The sequence below is a fragment of the Mixophyes fleayi genome, chromosome 3, assembly GCF_038048845.1.
Source record: "Mixophyes fleayi isolate aMixFle1 chromosome 3, aMixFle1.hap1, whole genome shotgun sequence".
NCBI lineage: Eukaryota > Metazoa > Chordata > Amphibia > Anura > Limnodynastidae > Mixophyes > Mixophyes fleayi.
Window position 1 is genome coordinate 289,702,172 of NC_134404.1, and position 25,186 is coordinate 289,727,357.

The 25,186-nt window shown below is 40.6% G+C and overlaps 1 protein-coding gene across 3 annotated transcripts in view; it reads left to right on the top strand.

Annotated features, from left to right (window-relative positions):
• The first annotated feature begins 2,438 nt into the window (after positions 1 to 2,438).
• Positions 2,439 to 25,186, top strand: part of NINL (ninein like) — an 83,576-nt gene continuing 60,828 nt past the window's right edge. For 2 of the 3 annotated variants that reach the window (XM_075203779.1, XM_075203780.1), the window contains exon 1: positions 2,439 to 2,666. The gene's annotated coding sequence lies outside the window, so the exon portion shown is untranslated. The remainder of the gene's footprint in view (positions 2,667 to 25,186) is intronic. The other variant, XM_075203781.1, reaches the window with a different exon arrangement.

A 25,186-nucleotide genomic window follows, 5' to 3' on the forward strand; every position in this document is an offset into this window, starting at 1 on the left:
CCATGAGTTCATATAATATAGCCAGTACGATCAGTGGATGGGGTCATTACATATTCGCCCAATCATAAGTAGTTATATAGTGCTACTGATAGTCAGTGCACCAGCACTCCAGCACCCACAAGAGACACGCCACCTAAAAGGTGTATCTGCGGATGTGTTCACATCTGAGTCACAATGACATGAACATCCCACCATTGTACTTGACCTATGCATCCCAACCCACCTCTCCAGACTTAGGGAGACGGAAGTCAAAGACCTATAAAGATGTATATATCGATGTATGCGTATGTACTTTTGGTGCACATGCACAGTATGGAAATGTGTATCTTACGCAATAAAAAAATAAAAATAATGTCCAACTCTTAATAAGCCTTTTTTATGCTTAGGGGGGGGGGGGGGGGGGGGGTACCGATCATTCACTTTGAGGGAAATGCACATACAGTATGTTGCTGTCAATGTAAAAGTTAAAAGGTGTCTGCTATAGGCTGAACACACCCTAGTTACCCTCTAAATACTTACAGTGCTTATATTTGTGGTCCTACCCCCCTCACCCCTCCCCCACAATCCCTTTTGTTCCTACACCCATTTTATATTACTCTTTAAAAATCTAAAAAACGGTCATTTTTGTCCAAAGGTTTCCTAATATGCGATACACCACAATAACTGTTGTGATTTTACTGTGTATGCTACACAGTGGTATCGTTTTGCTGTCTGTATTTTCTTGATTGACCACTGAAAATAAAAAAATTATAAAAAAAAAAAAGCTAAAAGGTGACATCTTATTTGTTGCTAAAGACAATCAGTGGTTTTTGCACCATGTTAATAATAAGCCAATTATGGGCTGTTTCAGCTAGCCACCAGGTACCCTAGTGACCTGCTGGCTATGTATGTATATGAGTGCATTAACAGGAATTATGGTAATGACAACTACTGCTGTAAATTTGTCTGATAATTTTTCACATGGTAGATAGCTAATAAAATTATACCCTTAAGATACATAGGGGCACATTTATCAATCTTATCATAAAGTGAAAAATAGTTTTCAATCCTTATAGCATTGATAAGGATTGAACTATTTCTCATATTTATGAAAAACGCACACAGAAACAGCAGTTCCGATAAACTGCTGTTTCTGTGATAAAAAAAAAAATCACACTTACCCCCCCCCTCTTCGGAACGCAATGTCTATGGATCTCCTCCTGGTCCTCTTCCTTTTTCTTCACACTGGAATTGCGCATGTGCAGTTTGAAGAACTGCACATGCGCACAGACATCTCCGCTCTGTCTCTGCAAAGAGCGAGTGGTGAGTGACAGGGAGGGATCACATGATCCCTCCACACATGCGCTGTCCAGCTCTACTCTTCGGAGCAGAGCTGACAGCACTGAAATCTGTCAATTATGATAATGTACACCAGCTTCAGCTCCCAAAAACGAAAAGGAATGCAAAGCAGCAGATATCCACAATATCTGCTGCGATGCACCTTAAATATGTGGGACACATGGATTTTACAGTAAGTGCACGATAGTGAACCATCACTGTTTCTTATATATGCCCCATACACAGCTAATATCAAAGAGTATTTTGAGAAGAGAGTGTACTCTATGAAAACTAAGAAATCTGTATACGTGGAATATGTATGTGGGAAAAATACTACTGCATTTAACAACATAATACAAGAGTTTAATGGAGACAAAATTTTAAGTAAGAAATTGTTTTATTACAATACATAGAAAAATGACTACATGATAAAATACTTCCATTATTTAAATACACATTAATTCCAAACACTGAAAACTTCTAAAATATTTTTAATTCACAATATCTTTATTCTTGGGAAATTTCTTCAACTATATGTTTTAAGCATATTCCGCAAAAAAGTGTACAGTTGGGAATGTTTAAAGAATAGCTAGTGCCTCCATATCAAAACCTTTTCCCTTTTTTCTTTACTTTTTAGAAAGCTTGTATGACCATTAACAGACTTTGTTTTACTTTAGTTAAGTCGTGTAGACATTTATGAAAACTGGTGCAAAAAGTGGGTGCTTTAATCTGAAGACACCAGAGAGTTCTTAATCTACTATAAGCACCAATAAGACAAGCTGTCTGTTTTGCAGGACAAGCGGCTACAATTTGTGTAATTACTTCAATTCCTTACACATAACTTTAGAAAGGTGATCTAAAATGCCTCCATAGCAAGTCACTCACTTGTAACTAAGTACTAAGGACCCAGAAGCCAGCATCCAGCTAAGAGAGGACCATAGGGGTATGACAACCTAGGGGCATCTGGAGTTTATGTACAAACCCTCCAATCCAGCAGAGGATGCCCGTGCAGTGGGTGCTGCTGGAGAAGGTGTCATATAACCGAAGGATCGGGTCTCCAGGGCTGGGTGGGTGGTGATGCTGGAGGAAGATGAAGAGTAGGAGGAGATGGTGACTGCTCCAGCCTCGCTTTAGGAGTTCCCAGCCTGCCCCCCTTCTCCTCTCCGGCGCTGATCTGGAGGATCTGCTGGATCCTGGAGGAGGAGCATAGCCGGGAATAGAGACTTTCACGTATTACCTCTAACATATACAGCTATAGCAACTGTGTGCAAAGTTATCTCCATGTCTCCCGGGATGGTCACCTCCTTGCAGACCCCTGTGCAGGCTCACGCACTATGAGGAGAAGAGAGGTAGATGATCACTTATACTTTCCCTATACTGTTGCTCTTTCTTACAGTGTAATCATGTACCCGCAGGGTGCACGTTTCTTTACTGCTGGGCTGAGCAATTGTTCAGTCTTCTTTCATTGTCCATGGGTGTTATTAACTGCCTCACAAGGCTGTTCGGGATCATCCCCTAAATATTAAGGTGGGCAGCAGTAGACATCGGATTCCTGGTGCCGTTGTTGCAACGTTGGAGATGTCTCGCTACCAGTGTCTGAGTTGTGTATAATGCACACTATTTATTAATATGCTGCGATAAGTAACCCTTAACATTTATTCCACCCCTTTTCAATTGCAAGGAGGGGGGTTGTGTTTCATATTTGTAAGAAGTTTAAAATTAAAAACTGTTTTCTAAATTAACCTCTTCAATGTCAGCTGTGGCTAATTGGGTATTCTTGTTAATGTGATGAACCTATCATTGTAAGTGTAAGCCACAGTCATGTGACCTAAAATCTTCAAACATGTGTAATTGTTTCCACTGAGAAAAGTACTACTTTTACTTCTGCAAGGCATAGGCTATTGTGCTTGGTAGTGAATGAGTTACATCATGCAAGCCAAATTACTCCTCTGCCTGTCTGCACAATAGGATGATGACACCAGCTGAACACTTCAATTCTGTACATTCCCATTCTTGTCTGGCATCCAATGCTTTCTTTATAAAACAAAACATGGAATTCACGTACGTTCTAGGTACATAACCGAAAAATGAGAACTGTTGTTCATGCGCCTGAGTGTGAGGGGGAAATGCCTGTGGATGTAGTCTTGGTGTAGTGTATTACAACACTTCTTTGCAGTGTTTATTTTCTGCCTTCATGACACACTTACTTTAAAGTAGAATTTAACCTCTATAATTTGTATATAAAGTTGTAGAGGAGGGTGGACTGCATTGGGTTCCCCTGAATCCCAAGAATTCCGGCTCTTATAGTTCTGTGAAAAATTCTATTATATTGCCTGCAACGAGACATCTTAAGGCTGCTGGGTTTTTGTTTTGTTTGTTTTTTTTGTTTTTTGGGGGGGTACATTTAGACATTGTATCTATCATTTTGGTAGATATAATAATGCTTAAAGAAGATAGTATTTGTATTTTGAAGTGCATATGACTTATCGAAATGTTGTTGGTAGTTTTGTATATTAGGTGCACAGTTTCAGTTGGCTCCCCAGAAAGTAGAAGGGTTGGCTAATGCCCTTGGCATCAGTAGGGAGCATTATAATCTACAGCTGAATATATTATTTCTCAAGGTAGCCAGCATTCAAAGAGATCACCATGACAGTCTCCACTTCAGATAGGTGGAATGGATAAAAGGTTATTGGTGAGGGCTATATACAAATGACATTTCTGTATCTATTTGTGTCTCAAAACTTTATAGCAGAAACTATGTAATTCTAAATGCTGCAAATAACCAGAGTAATACGATTAGTACATCTACTGACACCGCAGTTTGAGATATTTCAACATTGGATGCTTTCTAACGATGCATCTGTGTTTGTGACTACCCTAAGTATTCTTATTTGGTCACAGCTGTCACAAATACATTATTTCTTACTATTGAATGGAGATAAAATTTCACTAATGCCTATATTTGACAAAAACATATACAAATATAATATATATATATATATATATTATATTTGTTTTTATTACAAAACATGTAATTGGCTCATTTAATTTGTCACATATCGCCTACGATCTTGGTTGAGTATTTTTGTTCCTCTTTGAGATCAGCACAGTTTTGGCAAAAAGAAAAAGGGATTTAGGAAGCCAGACAATCTGAAAATATATCCTTTGTAATCTGATGCCATCTGGTCACCTGCAGTGACTCTGCATTTTTTTTAATAGCCAACTGTTGAGAATAATGTGGGATTTTGTAGGATGAAGAGTTTGGCTTAATTGTACTTACTCGTGGACATTGTAGTAAATTTCCATAAATAGTCCAAGGAAATCTCAGCCAGCTAGCCAAAGCGCCCATGGCTTTGGACCCAGAGTCAATTTCTTGACACTTAGTCCATATTTTAATTAATATAATATTTATTTTTAGTAATTTTATGGTTGAAAGATTCAAGGGGTGTCCAGCTTTCATGGTGTAGAGGTGGGGGGTTGTGTAAACCCGCCTTACATTTGTATATGGGATGTTGGGAGACTTGGAGTGCCGAAGGAGTGGAGAGTCTGGTGCATGAATAAAACTAACAGACTAATAGACTAACAGCCTGTCCTTTCTACCCATGTTTTATCACATTCAGCACTCTACATCTTTACTGCCACTTTCCATCATCATCACCATTTATTTATATAGCGCCAATTAGTGGCGCTATATAAATAAATGATGATGATGATGGGTCTATTATATTATAATCTGGTGATAGGACTGATCTTCTAAAATTGCCTATTGCCATAATTATTAAAATCTCGGCGAGGCAGCTGAGCAATACTGACCTGGAGCATCTGGTACTTGGACTTTCAGCCGCACTAAAAATAATGGTACATTTTAAATTGCATAAAATCAGATTAAAATAGAAAAAAATAAATGTTTTAAAAAATATCGGAAATTGAAAAAGTCCATCATTCTAATAATACGATTTTTTTTTTCTTTTACTCTGAATAAAAGTAGTATTGCGGTGGTACTTGTAGAATACACTGTTCAGTGTAAACCTGACATTCCACTGCAACTGATAAATAGGAAAGTATTATATTCTCACTTAATTAGAGACAGCTGCAACTCCTCCCGCATCTAGGGTGCTCTGAGACTACACTTCTCTGAGATGCTGCAACATCACTGTCTCTGTCTCTGTGTGGAGATCTACCAATCCCATTGTGCAGTGATACAGCAAATCTGTTATTCACACCATGCCTGCTCAGAGAAATACCCCCCTCCCCCAACAGGGCAACCTGCTGCAGCAGAGCGCAATAGAGCGTGATAGATATATTAAATTATAGCTAAGAATACACCCTTCAATTAGCTCAAGTATATTGTTCAGCCCAGTAATGCACATTCTTAGGTATTATATTAATGTCAAATATTATTTTTACATGTTATTTAAAGACATGTTAACATTCAAAGACACAATGTCGAGAGCAGTTATATTGGAATGGAGTCTGGTTTTGTGTTGTAAAATATTATGTATGGGAGTTAAGAAAAGGAGGCTGCCCCTATGTGTGCATGTGGAAGATTTTATTTAAAACAAATTCTCTTCTGAAAAAGTGAGATCTTTAATATTTTCATGCCTCCAAATTCTTACATTTTCCTAATTAGGACAGTGTGCATACACTGCCTCCCAGGGATGAAACCCTCAATTAGGGCGAGTTTTCAGGTCTACTATCTAGAACATCAGTTTAAGTAATAATAGTCTTGAACAATACTAATGTGTGTATTTTCACATGGGCATTGCTGACCTTACCCATATTCTGAAAATTTACCATGACAAAGAGCAAAATGTGTAGCTGTTTATCTGCAGTTTATACACACATTGCAATCCATCTTTTCTAGCATAGTGACGGTTACCACAGAGATTTCCTGCATTCCTCCTCCTCTTGTTGTATTGTGGAATAGCTGTCGTTGATGTAATGTCACTGTGTTGCAGGCAAACAAGTCTTTTGGATGCCATGCTGAGTCCAGAAGCTCTGACCACAATGCAAAACAAAGTATTATTATGTGGCCATACTTTGCAGTGCAAGAAGTCAGACAATGGCAAAGGGTTTATGTTTTAACAGCCTCTCAAGGCAATGCCAATCAACCCCTAGGTACTAGCTTTTTGACTTGAATTTCCATGGCAACCATACAGGCTAAAAGAATTAGTGTTCCATCTATAAAAGTATTGTCCTCAGTCCTTTGTTAAATTACACCTGCACTTACTCTGCTGTTAACAGGGCTTTATTTTTGTGACCACCTCTATTGGTTTCTAGATTATGAAAGTCTTTTGTCTCTGCAATACAGTACCTGATGTGTTAATGTGAATGTTGCTGCAAATTCAACTCTCTTTTGCTTCCACTACACTTTCAAGGTGTTCATCACCATTTATTTATTTAGCGCCACCAATTCTGCAGCGCTATACAGAGAATTTGTTGTACACACACACACACACACACACACACACACACACACACACACACACACACGGGTTCATTTTGTCAGTAGCCAATTAACCTACCAGTATGTTTGGAGTGTGGGAGGAAACCCGTGCAAACACGGAGAGAACGTACAAACTAAACATGTATAAGGTCCTGGTTGGGAATTGAACTCATGATCCCAGTGCTATGAGCCACAGTGCTTATTAGGTATTGCTGTTTCTTAAAGTATATTTTTGTGATATGTGGACAGACTTCAGTGTGATGCCCAATATCCACATAAGTCAAACTTTGGGACGCCTCTACTCAGTATACCACAAAAGTCTAATTCAACCTCCCCTCCCTCCTCTTTCCCAGCATTGATTACCCATTTGTCACTTATTAGGACTCTTAATATAACTTTCTCTGGAGAACCCCAGTCTGATACTGCATGCAGACATTATACAGCTCAATGTGTCTTTCTTTGTGTTTTCCGGTATGTACAGTTCTATTCCAAAATTTGGACACTTCTAATAAAATTGCTTGTTTCTCTGAATCTTTTAGTGACCATTAGTTATGTGTGTGGTGAACTATGTGAGAGGATGGCTGGATATGAATAACAGAGAAGGGGAGACTGGTTGATGAGGAAATGAATAACAGGTGGAGGGGTATGTGTGCTGGTGGTGGGAAATGTTACAGTATGTGTGTGTTACGTCTAATGTCAGAAGTTGTCTAAAATTGACATGATCAGTTACTAATCGTTTTTCTGACATTAAGTACAATATATTTAACAAGAGAGTATTTGAATTCAACAGAATATAACGTTTACATTTTGAAAGACCTAAGAATATTAGGTGTATTGGAATTGAATTCAACTCCCCCCCCCCCCCCTCCACTCTATGCTCAATGCGGCCGCAAGACTCCTCTTCCTCTCACGCCGCTCCTCCTCTGCCTCCCCTCTCTGCCTTGCCTTGCACTGGCTCCCCTTCCCCTACAGAATTCTTTTCAAACTCCTCACCACCACTTACAAGGCTCTCCCACTCTACTGCCCCTTATAGCTCTAACCTCCTCTCCATTCACACTCCCGCCCGCTCCCTGCGCTCGGCCAATGACCGTCGCCTCTCCTCCACTCTGATCACCTCTTCCCACTCCAGAATCCAAGACTTTTCCCGTGCAGCCCCCCTTCTCTGGAACGACCTCCCTCGTTCCATCCGTCTCTCTCCTACTCTGTGCTCCTTCAAACGTGCACTCAAAACTCACCTATTCCTCAGAGCCTACCAACCATCTACTTAACCCCCATCTCCTCCCTTTAGCTTATCCTCCCTTCTCTCCTCTTGCCTCAACTGGCTCCTCTTGTGCCTGGTCTGTTTACCCTCCCTTAGGATGTAAGCTCGTATGAGCAGGGCCCCCTCCCCTGCTGTCTCCATACCTGTTCTTCCGCTCCGTCTTTACTGCATATGACTGGCCGGAGTTTCTGAAGTATTGATACTTTTTGTTCATTGTTCTGTATGGTTTCACCCTGTATAGTCTACTGTGTGCGGCGCTGCGGATACCTTGTGGCGCCTAACAAATAAATTATATTATTAATAATAATAATAATAATAATAATAATTGAGAGAGGTGTTCACAAACACAATTATTTGATAAAAAAATAATCTTACTAGTGTAAATCATGTTATTCTATAACATGAAACTGGCTCATCTCATTGTCATATATTACTGTATAATCTTAGTCAAGTATTTTTGTCCCTTCTTGAGATCAGCACAGTTCTGGCAAAAAGGGAAAAAAGGGATTTAGGAAGCCAAACAGTCGGAAAATATATTCTTTGTAATCTGAGGCCATCTGGTCACCAGCAGTGACTCCACGTTATTTTAATTGCCAGCTGGTGAGACCAAAGCTGGGTACATACTACAGACAATGACTGCAGATGCGAGTTTTGTGCTGATTTTACCAACGACTGACAGTCCTGATGAGCATGCAGATCTATGTGTACACACCTACATGATTTACCTTCAGATGGTGGCTCTGCACACTCTATGGAGGTCTGCCTATACTGCTGGTAGTGAGTGCATACACACTTCCACATTTGCCTGACATCGTTCCATTGTTGATCGTGATTTATAGTCAGTTTATACAATAAATCAAATGATACAATGTGCTTTGGTACGATATAACATGATCGTGGGAAGCTTAGACACTAATGCGACATTGACCCTAACAGTTGTTTATGGTGTTATTGGCTCGATTAGTTGGTTGAAAATCCTGTAGTGTGTACTCCGTTTAATGTGGAATTTTATGTAATGCAGAGTTTGACTTCATTGTGCAAAATAGTGGACAGTGTGGTAAATTTCCATAAATGTCAAGAACTGGTCCAACGAAGCCTCAGCCAGGGGCGGATCTCGAGTTCTGTTTTACAGGGGGCGATTTAAGGAGCGCAATTTAGTCCCCGACCCCTTTTTGACAGCTAAGCATGCCTACGGCTGCACACTGTGTGCAGGTCCGTTTGGCAGAAACAGTCAGAGAGAGCATGCTGCCCAGGCACTCTGATTGTATTTAAAACATAATCAGAGCAGCCGGGCAGGACTCTCTATCTGCCTGTCTCTGCCGAACAGACCTGCACACAGTGTGCAGCCGCAGACAGCAAGCTTTTACTGAGGGGAGCGGGGGGGGGGGGGGGGGGCGATTGGTGCTTGGTGATGCAAATTGCGTCATTAAGCCCCGCCTCCACCGGGATCCGGGATGATGCCTGACCTTCTGAGAGTCTGGGTGGAGTCCCTGAAATTGGGTAGCCCCCTGGAAATTCAGGGAGAATAGGAAAGTATGACTGATACCCTTCTAGGGCTGCATGTTCTACCCTCCCACCTTTAAAAGGGAAGCACATTATCCTATATATGAGTAATCGTTCAAAACAATACATTTAATCAAAGAAAGACACAAGTGTTTAGCCTACAAGGGGGTTCTTTAAATGTATGTCAAATGCGTGACCACTAAGGCAACACCACTAGGTACCTGGCCTTAGTTCACTGTCCAGAAACAGAGCTAGGATGAGACAGAATACAATGTGTTCTCTACAGCTGCATACTTACTAACTTGAGCCAATTTTCTCACAATGCAGTTCTCTGAATCACTTTAATTTCTGAATAGAGTTAAAGCTAGACTAATAATTGATCCTTAATCTTTTTAAATACCTAATACTTTTTTTTGAATTTGGCTTCCATTATTAGGGAGCTAATTTAGGGAATAATTTGAGGAGAGCGCTTATCATGTTGGGAGATATGTGATTGCAATGGTAATCTTTGTATTATTTTGCATTGAACTTCCACAGTTAGTCACTCCTTTCTCTAGGCCCTGAAGGCAGTGATTATTTGGATTATCTGTTTACAGATCCTCCTACAGTCAGTGAGTAGATCCTCCCGCCTCTTAGTATAAAACAGATGGTTTGGCAAGAACCCAGGAATCACCTTGGGAATGGCACACTGCAGCCCTTGAAACATTTTGTTTATTCTTGTGTTGCTATGAAAAATGTGTTGTTTTTTTTGTCTCTAGACATTTGGAGCCTTGTACCCCGTGCACTAGGAGTGGAGAGGGGTAGTAAATATTACGGCTAGGGTAGTCTCACTTTTTTTTTCTTAATTTCACAAATACAGTGCCTCCACCCTAGTTTTCTTCTCTGGTCATAGTGGCAGATCTTGTCACAGTCTACCAGGGGTGCCTCTGTAAATCCCTGCCTGACTCCCGATGCCTCACACGTGCACCAGGAAATGGGAATAAGCCACTTGGCACGTTTATGAAAAGACCATGTTACTTAAAGGCCGATGACCTGATAACTAGAAGGTAAAGTAGAAAAGATTTATTCTCTAACACAGATGTAATGGTTGAGATCCATGTAGCCGTGAAATGAAATGACTTGACAGTGACCACATACAAAAAGAATGACCTACAATATTAATGCAGTAGTGGCATTTAGATAATTGCTAATCGATGATGACAACATATGGCAGTAACTCACAATAAACAAAACATTAGTAGCATTGGTGAAATGGGAGGTTCACAATGGCAACACTTTTCAAGTAGCATAAATGGGGACTGTTTAACCTTTTAGATGGTGGCTGTGTAGTAGAACACTTGTCATTCTCTGTGCCAAGATCACTTAATGGGGTGTGGGCTTAATGAAGGCTTTGCTCTCTACTAAACCTACCAAGACATACCCTGAAATTAATAGTCTCATACAGTCAACATGGATGAAATGGGAAAACTAGAGCCTGGTGAATGTGATCTTTAAACACAAATTCACTCTCTGAGTTATTAAAGATGAGATAGCAGCATGTGTTGTTGGATGTCTTGTTGAAGATAATAAAGTACGAGTATCTAGGTGTTGAAGACAATGAATAATATAACTCTCATTCTGGAGAAGATTATAATTATAGTGGGAGTTATAGTCCAGATAATAATCATTTGAAGGATAAAGACAATGATGTGCTACTAATACCACCATATGTAAGAAGACCATAATGAGGGTAGTAATTCCTTGGACAAAAAGAAAAATATAAGGGAGAGGTGAAGAGTAGACCCTGCAGTAGGGTAGTTTAAGACCAAGGGCTAGATTTACTAAGCTGCGGGTTTGAAAAAGTGGGGATGTTACCTATAGCAACCAATCAGATTCTAGCTTTCATTTATTTAGTACCTTCTACAAAATGATAGCTAGAATCTGATTGGTTGCTATAGGCAACATCCCCACTTTTTCAAACCCACAGCTTAGTAAATCTAGACCCAAGCCTCTGGCTCAACTAGGCTACAGTACTGGTGGCTAGTCCCATGTATGGTGCTGTGCATTATAGTCACATGGACACCGACCAGTTCTGTAAACTTGTAGAGCTCTTTCTCGTTGCCTATGTTCTATATATCCTGTGGTTGCCCTTTGTCTCTTTCTGCTTTGCAGCACTTATCTCTACTGTATTCCCTCTCACAGTCTCTCCTCTTTTGCAGGCTCAATATGCGTAGCTGCGCTGCTCTCCTTCTCCCGTCGGTGCCTCTTGGTTAGACGGCGGTTCCAGCGATGGTCTCTCCTCAGTCCTCTATGGCTGCTCTCCCTCGCCTTCTTTCTCCACTTTGGCATCATGCCCTCCACATTTTGTTGGCTCTAGTGTAGCTTCCAGGGCCCGGGGTAGTGTTTATAAGACCTCCTCTGCTGTCTCCTTTTTCTCTGTCACTCAACTGTTGGGACCCAGCCCTCAATAGACAGGCTGAGTCCTGGGGTTACAACTGACTAAAGTATTTATTCCTAATGTGTACATACCACAACTGGATACTATACATATAGGCAGGGTTAAATTTATATATCGTATATCTCATATCTGTTGCTCAAACCTGTGTTCATATCATTCCAAAAATTGTGCCATTGATGTCTACTGCAGTATTGTGTTCTCCAAACATCCCCACTTGGAGAACAAAGTAGAGAATGAGGGAATTGAATGGGGCACTATGTAATCAAGTGCTACTTTTCTTTAAGCACCAATGTTTGAAACCTTGTTTACTTCACTCTACAGAAGTCTCAAATAGATCAGTTTATATCCATGGCAAGATCACTCCTTAAGATTCAATTTGTCACATTTCCCCAATTATTTTGTACCTTACCAAGTTCATCAGATCATCCCCTTCTCAGGTTATTTCTCCAGTTAGTTACCAATTTAATATATAACACTCCTATAATTTAAAGCATATCTGGGCAGCATGGTGGCTTGGGGATTAGCACTTCTGCCTCACAGCACTGGAGCCATAAGTTCGATTCCAGACCAGGGCCTCATCTGTGTGGAGTTTGTATGTTCTCCCTGTCTTTGCGTGGGTGTCCTCCGGGTGCTTGGGTTTTAGGTGAATCTAGACTGTAAGCTCCAATGGGGCAGGGACTGATGTGAGTGAGTTCTCTGTACAGCTCTGCGGAATTAATGCTATATAAATATCTGATGATATCAGATTAGTATTCTCATTCACTCAGGTTACTTGTTTTATTTTTGTTCCCTGAGAGCTGCCCTTAGGACCTTGCTAAACCTTCTTGCTCCTACACAAAGGAGGGTTCACATCCACCACTGATGCATTGCACTACATTCACCACATAGTGCACATTGCATAAACAAGTCTTGCACTAAGACGCTGCTGGATGGGCCAAGGACACAAGAAAATATTTCATAATACATCCAGTCCTGGACTTGGGCTTCCAATTCCGGATTCAATAATAAAAAAAAATTCTTGAAGTTATCGGGGAAAAATTTAATTAAATAAGAAACTTTATTCAAATTAAAGGGAAAAAATTATTTGTTTTAATTAGGCATTTTTTCCATTGCTGACATCTGGGGCTGTCGCCATCCTGAAATGGTGACAGTGATAGGACAGCGACAGTACTTATACCACCACTGTCCTTGTTGAGGAAGCTTCCCCATGAGAAGGCTATCACTGGTGTTAGCCCTATCTGGCCAGGGGATTTAATAAATAGGGAGAAGCCCTAAATCCGGCAAAACTCCCATTTTCGACGGATTTAGGGATTATCTCACTTTGATAAATAGACCCTATATTTTAGTAAGGACATTTGTGGTGAATGTGGATGTTTTGGTTAATTTTCTTTACCAAAAATTGACCTTATAGACCACATACACCTTTACATTTAATTGTGCTATACAGTGAGCACTGTAATGCTGTGTGTGATTGTTTTTATTTTTTTAATAACATCGACATGAAACAAACTTATGCTTTAGTGCCAGCAGTGCCCATTGTGTTCTATGTATACTTAGACTTTATAAATGGAATGTCAGAGTTTTCCTACGCTGATCCCATGCCTTTGTATGGCTGTCATTCTCTTTACATCATGACTTCAGTGAAGGTTTGAGGAGACATAAGTGCTATTGCAAGTACTGTATTATGGGGATTCAAACCCCTCACTGTGTTAGCAGTTTACACAGCTCCCTGCTGTGTTACCAGAGACTGGACCCCGGGAAGCATGGCCTTAGTGCAGTACGGGTGGTAGCTACTTGGGGCCTGGCAGTTGCTATCAGGGTAGTTACACCACTACCCAGAGGCTAAGCTGATAGGGTGCGGGAGATGGTTTCAACAGGGAGGGGCAGCTTGGGCAAAGTCCTTGGAGATAATCAGTGTGATGGTGGCGATGGTCATTGGCAGAGTGGAGGGGCGGAAATGAGTGTGGGTAGAGATGAGGTTGGAGATGTAGTGTTGGGAAGATTGGCTAAAGGCTTTATAAGTGAGCGTGAGGAGTTTAAATTTAATTCTGTAGGCCGTGGGGAGCCAGTGTAGCGACTGGCAAAGAGGGACAGCAAAGACGAGAGAGAAAAATAAGGTGGGCAGTGGCATTGAGGGTAGACTGAAGTAGGGCAAGGTGTAGTTGCAGTTTTGAAGCTCACCACACCATGGCCAATCCTGACACTCAACCGGGATCAGTTTTCAATGTGACCATTCAATGTAATTGGATCACATTTGGGCCCTGTGTGGACAGCAGATTACTGCACTGAGACAGGTGGTGGTCATTTCTTGGCCTGTATCGGATCCCATGTAGACACTGTCCTAAGGATATTTGAGGAGCTTCAGCAGTCTATAATGGAGTGAGGAGGTAATACTATATAACAATGCTCTAGTGTCAGGGAAACATTGAACAATGTCGTATTCAGTTTTGGGGTTTAATGGCCCTTTAATGTACTAACCAGGAAGAAGCATTGTATATTATAATGTTCACACAGCTCATTGAAAATAAGTTTTTTGAGCTGTGTCTGGTGTGTATTTTCAGTATGCATATGGTAGTCCTATCTCCCCTGTAATCCTGTGTGCCACTGCAAAAGTCACCTTCATGGCTTGTAAAGCCCAGCACAGAGGTATAAAGCCAGGGCTGTGAAATTAAAAAAGAGGGGAAAACCCCCCAATTATACTGTACTTCTGTATACTGTACTTCTAGCTGTTTCGGTGGTGCAGCAAAACAAAATCACAACCACAGCATGTTTTCTGTTCACTATAAATACCCAATGTGTAATCAAAGCTCTATGGTCTAGAGAATTAGCAAAACCTAGTTTCTCATTCCTAGTTTACTATTAACTAGCGATGTGCTATTCTGTGTGTGTGACCCAGCAGTGCAGGGATCTGTAAAAAATGTTCTGACTGCTCAGGGGAGTTTTATGTGAAAGGATAGAGCATGATAGAAGTGATTGGTGGCTGGCAATTAATGGTTTGAAATGGAATGTTAAAATATTTAGAGCTGGAAGAGGGGGTCACCGTCCATTTCACAGCTCTCTCCTCTCTGTGTATAATTCTTCCTGGTCACTGTGTCTGCTCAGTGATTTGTATATAGCTGCCTCATAGCTCCCAACTATTATTACAGTTTTTGAAGGTGACCCCCTCATTTGAACCAATACCACATTGACCCTTTCTTCTCAAATAGTTTCTTTTGTAGATTATGTGGACCCACACCCCCAAATATTTTAATCATCATTTTATTTTTTATCCTGTGTTTTTATAGTGCTTGTGTTTATCTGTGATTTATAATCCATTTTTATCAGCAGGTAATTACATGACAATTGGCAAATTCGATATAACTAATGGCAGCTTGAATCAGGACCTCCCCCCAATAAACAGCCCCAGGTGTCCTCTTATTGCAGGGAATTGCATCTTTGCATATAGGAGTATTGTATTGTCTTTTGCTTTTCATCCGACTGGTATTAAACTTCCACGAGCGGAGTGTGGCATATAGTAATCTCTGATTACTAGGTGCTGCTCATATAGGAACAGCCTATATTATATATGAATTCTAGCCAATCAACACATTGAAGGTCAATTCAAATGTTATGGTGGCTGTAATTGTTGGGCATGATGAGAATGGATACTGAGATGTATATGATGATTATGTAATCTACTGGTTATTTCATTAGCACAGTATTTCTATCTTCTCGCCATATCAGACATGGTAAGTCGTTTGGGATGTGATTTTTCTTTTTGTTAATAAAAACAAAACAGAAAAAACAAAGCGGGTTTATTTTAGTGATGGGCACCAGGCAGCCCTAGGGTCACATGCAGCCCTCCAAGCCTTCATTTGCGGACCCCAGCTCCTGCTTTATGGTAAGGTTTGTTATAGCTTGTGTTGCTGGTTTACAATGCCTGCTGATATGTTATTACAGATATGTGTCTCTTTCTTTGATTAAATGCATTTTTATAACTTATTACTAAGATTTAAGTTAACATGCTGCTCTTTTGAGGGATAATGGACTGCCGTTGAGGACCATGAAGTGCATCATATTGCCTAGCACTGCTTTATATTGATATAGTATGTAACGCCGGCATCCGTGATGGGCCGCACATGCGCAGTTGAACAGAGCAGTCATGTCCGAGAACTACATCTCCCAGAGTCGTGCAGAATGGGAAACATAGAGAGGAATGCTGGGAAGGGAGGCGGAGCTTGAGAATGGAGAGAGGTGCAAGTGTGAACCGGGTGAAGACAGAAGACTTGTCAGGATTGAGAAGAGGAGTTGGTGACTGAAGGACCAGGGAGTGAGAAAAGGAGATCAGAGGAGGAAGTTAAGCGACAGAAGAAGAGACCGTTTGGTGAGGAGTGGATGTGTTTGCCAGACTCCATACCTGAGAGGAGCTATGCTGCCAGTGGAAGCTGGAGACCAGTGTGATAAGTAGTAACCAACTACTATATTACATACTTAAGTGGACTAAGTCTTGTGTTATTGTTAGTTAAACAGGAGATTGGTGGGGAGACATACAGATTTATTTGTAAAAACACCATTGCAGGACTATGCTTTAGTATCAAGGGTACAGTGTAGGGAGAGGTAGATAGGAACTCTGGGACTGAGACTCTAAGGAGAATGATTGTATAAAACCAGAAAAGTAATGTTTTCCACTAAAAAGGATTAGCAAGTGACACAGTTTGAAGTAAAGGAAACATTGAGTTGCTTCATCATAGTAAAAAGGAGAGAACAGCTCGCATTTACTACTTGTGTTTCTGCAGCCATAGCGGTAAGACCTTATATAAAAAAAGGAGTGTTTGTTTATAAAGTCTTCAAGAGAGATCTTTTATCGGGAAAACATAATAATAAGTATTAGTACTGGAAATCCTGTGTGCTTTGTCATGTTAAGTGACTTTGAGGGACTGTGCTATTGTTTTTTTTTCACCCACATTGTATTTGTGCATATCAACTCCCGGAACAAGTAGTAAGAATGAATATCTTTGTCGCTTCTGATACCAAAGATGTGAACATTTATATCTACTTTTCAAATTTATGTTTTTCTGCTTGAAGTCAGGTTGAGTGTGATAATGGTGCATTATCATAGAAAGTTGTTATGTGATTAGAGTTTAGTGTATGCTCTCCGCAAACTAAGGCTAGGTACACACTGGAGCGTTTTTTTCCAATAATCGGGCAAATTGGCCAACATACGACCGTTCGGTCGGAAGTCGGGTTAGTGTGTATAGTTACACGGTGGTCAAAAGTCATTCCAAAGTGTCGATTGTTGGCTCATTTTGTTGGTCGTACTGTTTAATATTTAACCTTTTTCTATGGTGAAATATATTTTTGATAGCAAACCAAAATTAAAACGTTAGTGACCCAAGGGGCCTATTTAAGAAGTTCCTAATCCTGCAGTTTTCAGGGGACAACCACAATATTATGGATCCCAGCTATATATAAATAAAGGATTGCAGCAGATATCTCTGATATCTGCGGTTCCACTGTTTAGCATAATCTACCATGTTACACAAAGATTTTTAGAACTTGTTCCCGGTGGCTATGAGGAGAGCATTGCGGTAGATGGATCTTCTTCGGATACCTCACTGCAGCTCTTGCGTGCTTTCCCCTCTGGTCACAAATACAAATGTGGCCACTTTGCAATAGTGACCATATAGAAGATAGGTAAACTGTGTGTTTGCCTTTTATCGTGACCGCTATTCCAGCAGAACTCTTTCATAAATGGTCATGATCTTTTGTTCCTTATCATAAGGAGTGAAAACGATTGTGTCAAAAATGCGGTTATTGTTAAATATGCCCCAAAGCCTTTGCAAATAAATGTACCATTGGGGCTTCTAAAGACCAGTCTGGAGTATTGAAATTTAATTTGTGTCGTTGAGGTCATAAGTTATTGGGCAGAGGGTTTCTTAGTCTCCCTCTGGTGTTACAGATTCACTCAGCATTACCCAACTACTGCTGAATCCTGACTAAGTTGGAGACACTGCAAAGAAGATATTATGGTGAAGACTGGTATTTAGTAAAAGTATACACAGTTCTCCCCAATGACACTCTGGGGACAGGGATGTTCTATGTATAACACAAATATACACAAATGTGACTGAATTAGAATTATACACAAGTGTATTTTCATGTTATAAGATTTGTTTTACTGCACATGTGCACAACTTGTGCCAGTATTTTGATTGTTTACATGGAACACTTGAGGATTTGAGAGGAGATCCGGGGACAGTCATGTGCAGGTGCAGCACGGTATTTGTAGTTAGCGTTTTACATCTAAGCTGTGTAAGTACAAGTTCTATGCTCGCCATGCGAGTACTAATTTGCACATCGTTTATGTCCTTAGAGTTATGTGCAAAAGCTTAATGCATCTCTAAATATGGGCGGGCGTATTTATTTTGACTGTGTATGTTGGCGCTGTCAAATCGGATTCACCCTCAGCATTTTCACACCCCAACTTGTACACTTTCAAAACGTATGTTAAATTCAAGAGCAAAAATATACTTGAAAGCTCTGCATGCAATACAGACATTGATAGATGTATAATTGCTTGCATAATATAAAGTCATAAAGCAAACTGGAACACATTGGGTATGTAAAGGTGAAAATAAATGATTTTGTGATGGAGGGATGTGAGGAGACTGGTAACAGAACATCCTGTTCAGATGTTGGAGTATTAGTATCTGGACAATCTAATCGTGAGACATAGCGCTGTTTTATCATCAAGGATAATAATTTTCTGAAGCGACCACTTCACCTAGCCAGAGCCCTTTTATGCCAGCAGTGAAAATATTGTGACTTAACAAAAAAAAAAAAGTGTCCTTCCATTGCCTTCTGAAACGTTTTAGATATTGTGTAAGTCATTTAGATTTTTACAGGGTTATTTATATGCCAATACACGCTGCTGCTTGCTGCTGTTTACACACACATCACCTTTCATACGCACACTTCACGCTTGTTCCACACCTGATGATGTTCAGTGTGATTCTGATGCAATGTCCTAAGGCGGACACTACACTAGTTAAAGTATATTGATAGTTCAGCCTATGATCTCATGATTAGCTCATGTTGTGGTGCATAAGTGTTTGTGTGCCTATGTGGCTAATGGTACTCAGGTTTGTAGGTTGATTTATTAAATGATTATTATGTATGCAAGAATGAAACTCCCCCGACCCCCCCCCCACACCCCCTCCAGACCAAATAAATGTATTTATTTTTACTCATGTTGTATTGCCTTCCATAATCTCGAAATCTTCAAAGTATGTTCCATACATGCAAGAAGCTTCAGCTAGTTAATAATAATAATAATAATAATAATAATATTATTATTATTAATTTTTGTTTATAGGGCGCCACAAAGTATCCGTAGCGCCGTACAAGGACAAACAATGGCACAGTACAAGGTGAAACAGCACAGTACAAGTAACAGTAAGCACTATAACTCTGGGGGCTCAGGCACAGCATGAAAGAGAGGGAGGGAGGGGAAAAGTGAGTATAGGCAGGTAACTATGGCCCAAGAGGGTGGGCACGGATGACAGGTTGAGAGTCACTGAGGGGAGCGGAGAGAAGCGAGAGGAGACAGAGGGCAGAGGGACTGAGAGGAGGTGAGCTGAGTAGCTGGAGAGCGCAGTTAAAAGTGATGGAAACAGAAGGTAGGAGAGCCCTGCTCAAAGGAGCGAACAATCTAAAGGGAGGGGAAGACAGACAGACACATGGATGAGACGGAGTCGAGGAAGGGGGAGAAGGGAAGAAGGGATGAGAAAGAGAGGTAGCCGACCGGTGGGAGTTTAGGCATGAGACTGGAAGGCTTTAAGGAAAAGGTGGGTTTTTAATGTTCGTTTGAAAGAGGACAGATTAGGGGAAGTTCTGATGGAGCGAGGGAGCTTGTTCCATAATTGTTCCATAGTTGATGATTATTTCATGTTTTCTGCTTCTTATGTACAATATGGTTCTAATGAGCCTCAGGTGCAGCCGCTTCCCGTTCACATGGATACAGTCAGCATATAGTAAATATATCATTTCATAGTATATGTTGACAACCGGCGGCATTCCAGCTGTTGTGAGACTGGCATGCATGGCTCAAATCTGTGTGACCATTGGATAGCCAGGATTGTCTACCTCTGCTGATGCTGCTAGTCTCTTCTACAATGCAACAATGGCGAGGGGAAGAGTTGGTACACTTCATTATAATGTGTATAAGGATACCAATGCATACTAAGTACCTCAGATCCACAACAATGCTTTTACTTGGAGTACACACCTTGCATGGTAACTAACAAAAGTTTTCATTTTACAAAGCCAGCATTGACTTGATTAACTGAACAATGGAAAACATTTCTATCCTGTCAAAGGTGTGACTTATACAAAGAAATGTCTGCAGGGTGCCTGTCACCTGGTTCAGTTGTGACTATAGGATGTCTGCTTTTTTTATAAGAATATATTTTGGTAAATGGAGAGTAATAAGAAAGCTATGCAGTTAAGCAAGCAAAACGGTGGATCCAAGTTATTTATTTATTTTGTTTGTTTAGCATTTTTTTTTTTGTCTTTTAAGGCTATTTGAAGAAATGTGGTATATTGTATATCTTTTAGTATTCTTAGGCAAACATGGACTCTCTCTGTGGCATCGCAGCCAAATATGAAGCAAGCTGCGATCCACGTGTGTTCTGACACCTTTCTACCATACACCCATCATGAACTTTTTCTGCATTTTGTGCTACAGTAGCTCTTCTGTGGGATGGGACCAGACGGGCTAGCCACCGCTCCCCACACGCATCAATGAGATTTAGGTGCCCATGACCCTGTCATGGTTCACCGATTGTCCTTCCTTGGAATACTTTTGTTAGGTACTAACCACTGCATACTGGGAACACTGCACAATACCTGCTGTTCTGGAGATGCTCAGACCCAGTTGTTTAACCATCACAATTTGGCCCTTGTCAAAGTTGCTCAAATTCTTATTCCTGCTCGTTTTTCCTGCGTCCCACACATCAATTTCAAGAACTGACTGTTGACTTATTTCCCAGACCTTGATAGGCGCCGTTGTAACGAGATAATCAATATTATACACTTCACTTGTCAGTGGTTATAATGTTGTGGTGTGTGTGTATATATGTTATATATATACAAAGGTGCAATTTTGCACCATGGCAAATCATGCAATTCACCTCGCCTCCGAGCTTTCCCAGAGGGGAGAAATGTAAAGTTGGAAAGTATGGTTATAGGTATATATTTTGCATGATGCACATAAATATCGGTTATAAAACAACAGCACTGTACAAAGTAGAGAGTAATATATGCAAACGAATGAAAACAAGTGATATACAGAGCCCTGGTCTGAAGAGCTTTACTACATCATACAAAGAGACGGATCTGCTGTACAACCTGCCATGCAACTCGCGTCTGACAACCATGTGGAAGTTTAACAAATCTAAATAGGAAGATTTTCTTTCCAACTAATATCTGGGCAGGTCAGAACCTGTTTCTTGCTTGGGCAGCCGGCCAAGCTGATTGTTTGTTGATGAGCTGAATATTAGCTGATCTAGTACTAATACATGTTGGTAACCTTTTCCTTGTGATTGCATAACTGTGGTTGTATTCATCTGACCGTGGCTCTGCTTATCTATACATTCCTTCCCTTCGCCATCCATCAGCAATCCCAATAGTTGCTGTAGTTTATTTTCCCTGTTGGCCATATATGGTCTGTTTTTTTCTTTTGCCGTGTGGGGTGTAGACTAATATGGAAATTCTGAATTTGACATTTAAAAGGAACATTGTACTCAAATTATACTTGCCTTACTTACTTTTCCTTTTGGAAGTTGTGAAGGGATGTTATGAAGCTTGTTGGTGCCATTTGCATCGTCATGTGTGTGGGACTAGGCGTATGATGCTAATTTCATAATGGCATCCATTCCCAATCATGTCATGATCTACATTCTGCGTCCACCTGCTCCTGATTGACATTGTAGCAGTTAAATCATGTTTTGCAACTAGAAACTTTTTTTTACAAGAACATCCTATTATTTGTATAGACCAGGGATAAGCAACCTGCGGCTCTCCAGGTGTTGTGAAACTACAAATCCCAGCATGCCTTGCCACCTATCGGCTGGGTATCTACTGGCAAAGCATGCTGGAACTTGTAGTTTCACAACACCTGGAGACCCGCAGGTTGCCTACCCCTTGTATAGACAAATGGAAGGTAGAACATTTCTGCTTTTTATGCATTAAATAGGAGTGGGCGTGGCCCCATATGCATACCTGCCAACGTCATTGGAAAACTGACAAACGGACCACGCCCTCAATCCGCACAAGTTAATCCCTGGCCAGCCAATACCATGCTCCCTACACACAAGACACATGCTCCTTCTAATAGCGGGTCATATCCCTTTTTGTTGCTGGAAATTTGGACTGTTGGCAGCTATGATCTAGTTCATCCTGGTCATATAAAATTGCTTCCAACACAGTTTAATATTCAGTTTAATTTTCATTTGGAAGCACTGTGCAGTTGTGAATTCACTAGGACAATGCCAAATTATCAGATACTCCAAATGAAAGAAGATTTAATATAAAAAATGACAACTAAACTACTATTTTAATCCCATAAATATTAATGTCAAACATTTGCAGATTAATACTTTTTTATGGACTTAAATAGCAAACCGCTAGTAGGAGGCTGCAATAATAGTGATGCTTCAAGGATTTGAAGGCGATTACTGTCCAATAGGATGGAATTTGCATCTTTTTGTGCGTCCACCGTATGTATATAAGACTTGTGATTCAATCTTTTTTTCTCTTCTTTTTTTTTTCATATTTCAGATTGAGACCATTTAAAATGATATTTAATTCAAATTTTTTTTTTTTTTTTTATCTTAAGAACTGATTTATAACTCTTGTCTGTTTATCCATTACATTGCATCATTTGTCTCTAAGCCCTAACATTTTTTTCAGTTATTGAGTGTTCTGTGGATTGCTGCTTGTGTAAACACAGTATACTATTTATCAGTGGACATGTATGTATGTATGTATGTATGTATGTATGTATGTATGTTTTTATGTCTGGATAGATTTATTTATATTGGGGCTGCAAAACGCACACTGTGCTTTAAAATGTAAGGACACAATAGGCAAGTGGTTCCTGCCCTGAAGAGCTTACAATTATTTAGGTTGTTGGAGATATACATCAAGAAAGTGTAGTTAGTAAATGTCAGATATATAGGAGGCCATTTACAATGTAATGATTGTGCTTTACAACAGTGCAAATGATCATTAAGGTTTGAGAACTGATGGTGGAGTTCCAGAGGTAAGGAATAGTCAGTGAAACGTGTAAGGAGTGTTGTAGGGAGTGACTTTCAGATGAGTGAAAAAGATGTCTCTGGGTATGTAGTGATATCGGGGGTAATAAGTAGGATAGTGCAGTTACTTTACAAAAAAAGGACTTTGCTAAATCACCCTTATGGCCTACAGCTTACCATCCTTCAACACATTACTTACAAACATGTGGGAGATCGTCCTAGCGGCTGAGTTTACAATGACTGAGGTTTTAGTGTTGGTTTTTGAAAGGAAAGTTTAAATTTTGATAATGCTACAGAGTAAATAAATTACAGGTTTTGGCAACAGAGTTTAATGAGGCAAATAAGAGTAGAAAGAGTAAAAGCTAGGCCCTGGGTATCTTACAGGTGACCTTTCAATGTCATCATCTGTGATCTTAACATCCGATACTGGCAGGGCTGGCTGGCAAATTCTAGCCAGTGGGTCATGACCCTATTAGGATCCTTTTAAAAGGGAAAAAAATACAGGTAACCCAGTGCCCCAGCCCAAGGAGCCAGCCATGGAACTGGCCCACGGTGCCCCCAGCCAGCCCCTGGGTACTGAGACAGATTTTGGTAGTCTGCCCCCCCCCCCCCAATTGATTTTGAGGAATTGCTAAATCCATACATGTGAAATTTGCCACAAGATTAAGTTGGTTTTAAGAATTAGAAGCAGTGCATAGGAAGGACAGTGGTGGATTGCAGCACAGATACGAAGGGGGATGTGAGAGAGAATTGGAGTGGTGTAACGGCAGCATTCACAGTTAACATTGGGTAGCTCTTTTGTACTTTGGGACACATTTCTCTCCAGGAACTGTGGATATGGTAATTCGACACTTAGCCTGCCTTCCATTCGTTGGTCTCTTCTGTAAGGCAGGATATAGAAGGACAGAGGGGCTTGGCCAAATTTTTGTGAGTGCCACTGTGTCACAGGGATTCATCCTATGAATGACCTGAGATGCCCTGAGGGTGGCATGCTGATGACTGGTAAGATGTCTTTCCAGATCAGCTCTGTGGCCAACCTCCCACATAATCATCCTTTCACAGACACAAAACCATTACACATTTGTGAAGTCGTAGGAAATTACAAGTTGGCGCTGAGCAGTGTCATCAGACTAAGAACAAGATTGTTTTGAAGAACTACTGGATACCATCGGAACCCAGCGGCTGGACCCAGAGAGGTCATCTGTCATTGCTGTTGCAATATCCGTTACTCCTTTTGGTAATCTCTGCTACTTACTTGATGACAGCAACAACTTCTGCTAACATTGGAAACAAGTGTCTTGGCTTGATCATGATGCCAAAGAAAAATACCAGGCACAGATCTTCTCTGAGCTGGCAGATGACCAGAGGAGGGTCATTGCAGCACAGGGTTTTTTTTTGCAGAACCAGAAGAGGAAGGAGGTTTAGCTGAGATAAATGGTGAAAGACAATCATAGTAGCCAGCAGCTGACTGTATTGACATTTCTAAAGTTACTGGCTCCCCATTAATGTCTCCAGTCAATCCTTCCACTGTCTCTCACCATACCAGACTAATGGTGAGTGGGATATGTGTTTTTTTTTTTAAAGTATTTGTGGGGGTTAATTGTTTGTGTGAGTGGGAGTCTGAGGGCATCTAGGGTAATTGTGGAGCAAGTGGGTGGTCTGAGTGACATGTGGTTGAATTTTGGAGCAAGTGATATGCAGGTGCCGAAGTCGTTATGGGTCTGTTCTAGTTGTTTTGTTTTCTTGTTGTGTTTTGTTTTTGTTTTTTTATTTATTTATTTTTTATTACTGGAATTAAGGGTAGTGTGTGACGGTTGGAATGTCGCACATGTGGGTCTTCAAGTATATCCAGTTGCCCACCGCTGTCTTGGTTTGTAAGGTAATTTTAACAGGGCTAGCTTTACCTTCTATTTACATGTTCTTGTATG